The sequence below is a fragment of the Choloepus didactylus genome, chromosome 7, assembly GCF_015220235.1.
Source record: "Choloepus didactylus isolate mChoDid1 chromosome 7, mChoDid1.pri, whole genome shotgun sequence".
Classification (NCBI taxonomy): domain Eukaryota; kingdom Metazoa; phylum Chordata; class Mammalia; order Pilosa; family Megalonychidae; genus Choloepus; species Choloepus didactylus.
The window spans coordinates 39,644,871-39,651,066 of record NC_051313.1 but is presented as its reverse complement, the minus strand read 5'-3'; the positions used below and the strand labels follow the sequence as shown (position 1 = coordinate 39,651,066).

Genomic DNA, 6,196 nt, shown 5'->3' with positions numbered 1-6,196 from the left:
TCCAGGTTTTTTAATTTCAGTAATTAGGTATTACCTTTGGAAAGCTAGGAAATACAGGAATGGAAGGAATTCCTGAGAAAAGATGATGAGTTTAGTTTGGGACATGTTGAGTTTGAAGTGCCTGCAGAGCATCAAGATAGAAATAACAGTTAAGCAGGGGAATATTTTTACCTGTTAATCAGAGGTGTGGCCTAAATGTAGGGATTTGGAATTCATCAATGTATGATGGTGGAGCATAGAGAAGATTTGTTGGTTGCTTGCTCTTTGTAAATACGGGGTTTTGCATTTATTATATCATATAATCATTAAAATATCCCTATAAAATATATTCAAATTATCCCTATAAGATGCACTATATTATTCCAGTTTTACATGTGAACAAACAGACAGCTAGTGAACTGCAGAGCCAGGGTTTAATGAATAAATACTTGGGGGTAAATGGAAAGTAATAAATGTGTAGGTAAAAAAATCAAACGCAGATTATAAAAAGCTTAACTACGAATCAAACAGTCTGATAGCACTCTTTGTTACCAAGATTATGGAGAAACAGATACTTTCCTGGGTTGCTAATGGAAGTATACATTGGTAAATATATATACCAGAATGTACCAATATATACATTAGACTTTGATTTTTTTTTTTTAATTTTTAAATTAACTTTATTTATCAAATAAAAAACATTTCCAAACAAAACAAAGCAATGGGGAAAACCATCTAGATTTTGGCAACATCTATCAAAATTACAAATGTTTATGTGCTAAGACACAGCACTTCCATCTAGGAATTTATCCTACAATTATACTCCTGTTGTCTCAGTTTGCCCAGCAGATATGATGAATACCACATAATGTTTAAGCCATTGGCTTAAACAACGGGCATTGGGATTTCTTTCCTCTTGGTTTCAGATGCTAGAAGTTCAAAATCAAGGTGTCAACAAGGCCACGCTTCATCTCCAAAGTCTCTAGTGTTCTGGTGCTGGCTTTCTGCAATCCTTGGGGTTCCTTGGCTTGCATCTCTGCCCCCATCACATGATGATGTCCTTGATCTCCTTGTGTCTGGTTTCCTCTGACTTCCAACTTCTCCTTGTGGCTTTTCCTCTGCCTTTAAAGGACTCTGGTAGAATGGATTAAGGCCCACCCTGATTCATTTGGGCCACATCTTAACTAAAAATAATATTTTCCAAAGGTCCTATTTATAAATGGGTTCACACTCACAGGAATATGTAGTAAGATAAACAATTTGTCTTTGTCGAGGTACATAATCTAATCTACCACCGCCTCCCAGTTCCCCTTTAGTACTAAAGGACTAATTCCCCCCAGTTGATGTGCTGCCACAGCTAGTGCTCAGCTGACAGCACTCTTGTGTTAAAAGGGGGAATGTTAGGTTGTATATATGGTAACCGAATAAAAATGTAAAACAAAACAAAAAAACCATCCAACTACCCTACATGAACAGTGAATCTTAAGATAAACCATGGACTATAGCTAATAGTTAAAAAAAAAAAAAGAAAAAAAGGAACACACACCCCCCCTCAAAAAATGTGCTTTCATCAATTGTAACAAATGTCCCACGTCAATGCAAGGTGTTAATAATAGGGTGGTATATGGGAATCCTGTAGTTTATGCACGATTGTTCTGTAAACCCTCAGCTTCTCTAATAAAGTAAAAAAAAAAAATTAAAATTAATTTTTTTAAACAACTCCTTAGCTGAAGAGACACATCACTACGGGTCATGAGCAGCCTGCATCTAGTGCAAAGATATAAAGGATGGACCTCACTTCAAAACAGCTCTGATGAATTGTCCTCTCTTCAGAACTTCCTGTGGGGTTGACTGAGGCCAACATTGAGAATACATTGGAGACCAAATTCTCAATCTCCCCAGTCCTGCTTTTTCCCCTTTTCTTCCACAGGTAATCATCCCAAGATCACTCCCTAATAAACTTACTACATGTTAATCTCCATCTCAGAGTCTGCTTCTCCAGGAGCCCAACTTGTGTCACTCCAACACGCTCAAGATGATATAAGATTATCCACTGAACATTGTAATATGTAACATGGAAGGATTGGACACCACATAACTGTTCATCAGGAGGGGACTGGATGAATAAATTAAGGCCCATCCATCAGTGGATTATTATGCAGCCCTAAAAATAATGTGGAGGCCATGAAAATAGGCTTTTTGGATCATCCAGGGAGGACACAGCTGCTGAGTTCTGAATCTACCAATGCATTTCTATTGAGGCCATATTTCCCATGGGCAGTGTTCTAGTTTGCTAATGCTGCCAGAATGCAAAACACCAGAGATGAATTGGCTGTTATAAAAAGGTGTTTATTTGGTCACACAGTTGCAGTTTTAAGGCCATAATGTGTCCAAGGTAACACATCAGCAATCGGGTACCTTCAATGGAGGATGACCAATGGTGTCCGGAAAACTCTGTTAGCTGGGAAGGCACGTGGCTGGCATCTGCTCCAGAGTTCTGGTTCCAAAATGGCTTTCTCCCAGGACATTGCTCTCTAGGCTGCAATTCCTCAAAAATGTCACTCTTAGTTGCACTTGAGGTATTTGTCCTCTCTTAGCTTCTCCAGAGCAAAAGTCTGCTTTCAATGGCCGTCTTCAAACTGTCTCTCATCTGCAGCTCCTGTGCTTTCTTCTAAGTGTCCCTCTTCACTGTAGCTCCTCTCCAGCACATCACTCACAGCTGCACTGAGTTCCCTCTGTCCCTCAGTTCATTTATATGGCCCCAGTGACTCAACTTAGACCCACCCTGCATGGGTGGAACAACACCTCCATGGAAATTATCCAATCAGAGTCATCACCCACAGCTGGGTGGGGCACATTCCAAAGAAACACTTGAAGAATTATAATCTAATCAACACTGATAACGTCTGCCCCCACAAGATTACATCAAAGATAATGGTGTTTGGGGGGACATAATACATTCAAACTGGCACAGGCAGCTTCCAGCCAGTGACTGAAGGTAGCAAGGAAACCAAGGCAGGCCCATTCCTGCAAGATGAAGGAGTCTCCCGATGGGTGCGTTCAACTCAAGGGCTCCTCACTAGCCCAGTAGAAGCGTTCTGAGAACTGTCTACCCAAACCTCCGTCCTTCCCTCTCTCTTTCACAGGAGTCAGACCTGCATGGTGATCTCAGTGTTCCTCCAGCTCCTTCCCTTCCTCCCTCACAGGCATTTCCTCCTAAAATCTCTTGTATGTCTATTTCTCAGAAGACCTGAAATAACATAAACATTGAGGAAAATGTTTATGTACTGTTATGAAAACATCTCCAAAATATGTTTTTAAGTGGGAAAAACACACACACAAGGATCAGAAGTGTCTATAGCATGCTAACATTTGTGTAAAAAAAAAATACCAATTTACTTGACTGTCTCTGAAAAAGACTACAAGAAACTATTCCTCAAGGAAGGGGAACTGTGTGCTTGAGAATCAGGGGTAGGAGAGAGAACTTTAATGTATTTCCATGAATTCTGATGAATAAGATGTTTCCTTTTTAAAAGGTAAATTGGTAACATTCAAATAAAAAAATAAAATAGGAGCTTGCCTAAGAAAAGGAGAAAGAAACAGGATTATAGTTGCTATGGTCAAGATATGTTGAGAATTTTGGTTTTTGCTTGTTTTTACTTGGAGAAACCAATTTCTCATACACTGAGGGAAAAGAGCTGGTGGGGAAAGAAAAGGTGGAAACATCAGATATAGTACAGCTGAAATATGGAGCACCAAGAGGATGGGATCCAGGAACAGGTGGCATCACACTGAAAGGAGGAAAGGGTTTCTTCAGATGGTGGAGGGAGACAAAGAAAAGAAGATTGAGAAGCTGTGAGGTTCTTAACCTAGTAGTTTTTATTTTCTATGTGAAGTGGGACACATGATTAAATGCAGAGAAAAAAAGGAGTGAAGGTAAAGGCAGGAAGCTAAAAAAAGGAACGATGGTTTTGCTGTGTTTTTTGGAGAATAAGTAGAGTGAGGATGAGAGCTAACATTTATTGAATCTGAGGCATTTTGCAGAAGTTTGTTAATATGATCCCCATAACTGCCCTATGACAAAGGTATTATCATCTCCATGTTACAAGATTCCTGCTGCTGGTACAGTGAGGAAGAGCTTTATGCCCAGGCTTTGACTCTGTTACTGAACATTGCCCATCCTGAGAAAGGCAATAAAATGGTCCATCTCCTCATCCCACAACACATTCAGTGGGAGTGGAAGACTATCACTGGCATCTCTAGACTGGGCTTTCTTACCTATATTTTTCTTTTTGTGAAGTCTAACTACAAGAATGTCATTGAAACACTCCCTCTGCATCTTTTAAATGTACTACTCTAACGACAAAAACATTTCAGTTTAGATGAATCTGATCCTTAAAAATTCGGCTAGCGGTGATACTGACTTCAGTGTCTCTGTCCCAGTGCCATGGTGCCCACCAGGAAGTTCTTTGTTGGGGGAAACTGGAAGATCAACAGGCAAAAGAACAATCTGGAGGGCCTCATCAACACTCCGGAAGCAGCCAAGGTGCCAGCAGATACCGAGGTGGTGTGTGCACCCCCCACAGCCTACATCAACTTCGCCTGGCAGAAGCTAGAAGCCAAGATTGCTGTGGCTGCACAGAACTGCTACAAAGTGTCTGACAGGGCCTTTACTGGGGAGATCAGCCCTGGCATGATCAAAGACAGTGAAGCAACGTGGGTAGTCCTAGGGCACTTGGAGAGAAGGCAAATCTTTGGAGAATCAGATGAGCTGATTGGATATTCCGGTGGAGGGACTTGCAGCAATGGCCTGCATCAGGGAGAAGCTGGATGAGAGGGAAGCTGGTATCACTGAGAAGGTTGTTTTTGAGCAAACCAACGTCATCACAGATAGTGTAACTGACTGGAACAAGGTCGTCCTGGCCTATAAACCTTTGTGAGCCATTGGTACTAGCAAGAGTGCAACTCCCCAACAGGCCCAGGAAGTGCACGAGAAGCTCCAGGGATGGCTGAAGTCCAGTGTCTCTGATGCAGTCGCTCAGAGCACTCACATTGTTTATGGAGGTTCTGTGACTGGGGCAACCTGCAAGGAGCTGGCAAGCTAGCCTGATATGGATGGCTTCCTTGTGGGTGGCACGTCCCTCAAGCCTGAAATTGTGGATATCATCAATGCTAAATGATAAGCCTGTCCATCTCCCCTAGCCCCTTCCTGCTGAGCCAGGGCTTAGGCTGTCCGGAACCTGATAACTGCCCCCCACACGTGCTTCTCATGATGTCACCTCCCCCCACTCCTCCTGGCCCTAGTGCAAGTTCCTTTATTGTTTACACTTTCCCCCTATAATGGTTGGGACCAGGCCAATCCCTTCTCCACTTACTAGCTGGAACTAAACATGTCACCAAGGTGGCTTCTCCTTGGCCAATAGTTGGAAGTGGGAGATGAAGCTTGCTTGTGGGTCCCCTCCATCCCCAGTGAGGGTAGGAGAAACCATTTTCCTCTTTCCCTCTCACACCATGAGGCCAGGGGTGCCACCCTCTCCCATGGTGCCAACATATGTGTGTGTGTGTGTGTGTGTGTGTGTGTGTGTGTGTGTCTGAGCAGTCCCACATGTGGAAGTAAACACCTGGCACTAAGCCTTGTAGCTTTTCCTTCTTCACTGTACTTGCCTGTACAATCTCCTTTGTCCTTTTTGAGGCAGCCACAGGACCCTATCCGTTGTGCAAAAAATTAACCATGAACAGGTTTCTAAACAAAACAAAATAGGCTAGTGAAAAACACACACAGAAGGAAATGAGAAGGGATTCTAAATGTTTCACTACAAAAGATCAACTAATTACAAAAGTAGGCAGTAATAGAATTAAAGGACAAAAAAAATGTATAAAATTTGCAAAACTCATATAGCAAATTGACACAAGTAAGTTTTGCATTATCAGTAGATGCTTTAAAAGTAAATGCATTAGGGCCCCCCTTAGGAGCTGGGGGAAAATGTGGAAGTTTTGGACTTCCTCACCTGGATTGTTGCTGATGTTCTCACAAACATTAAGGACTGATGGTTTGGTAAGCCAAGCCCTCGATCTTGGGGCTTGCCCTTATGAAGCTTGTTGCTGCAAAGGAGAGACTAAACCTGCTTATAATTGTGCCTAAGAGTCTCCTCCTGATTACCTCTTTGTTGCTCAGATGTGGCCCTCTCTCTCTAGCTAACCCAACTTGTCAGGTGAA

The 6,196-nt window shown here is 42.2% G+C and overlaps 1 pseudogene; it reads left to right on the top strand.

Moving 5' to 3' along the window:
• Positions 1-4,426: 4,426 nt before the first annotated feature.
• Positions 4,427-5,159, top strand: LOC119540143 (annotated as a pseudogene).
• Positions 5,160-6,196: the final 1,037 nt, after the last annotated feature.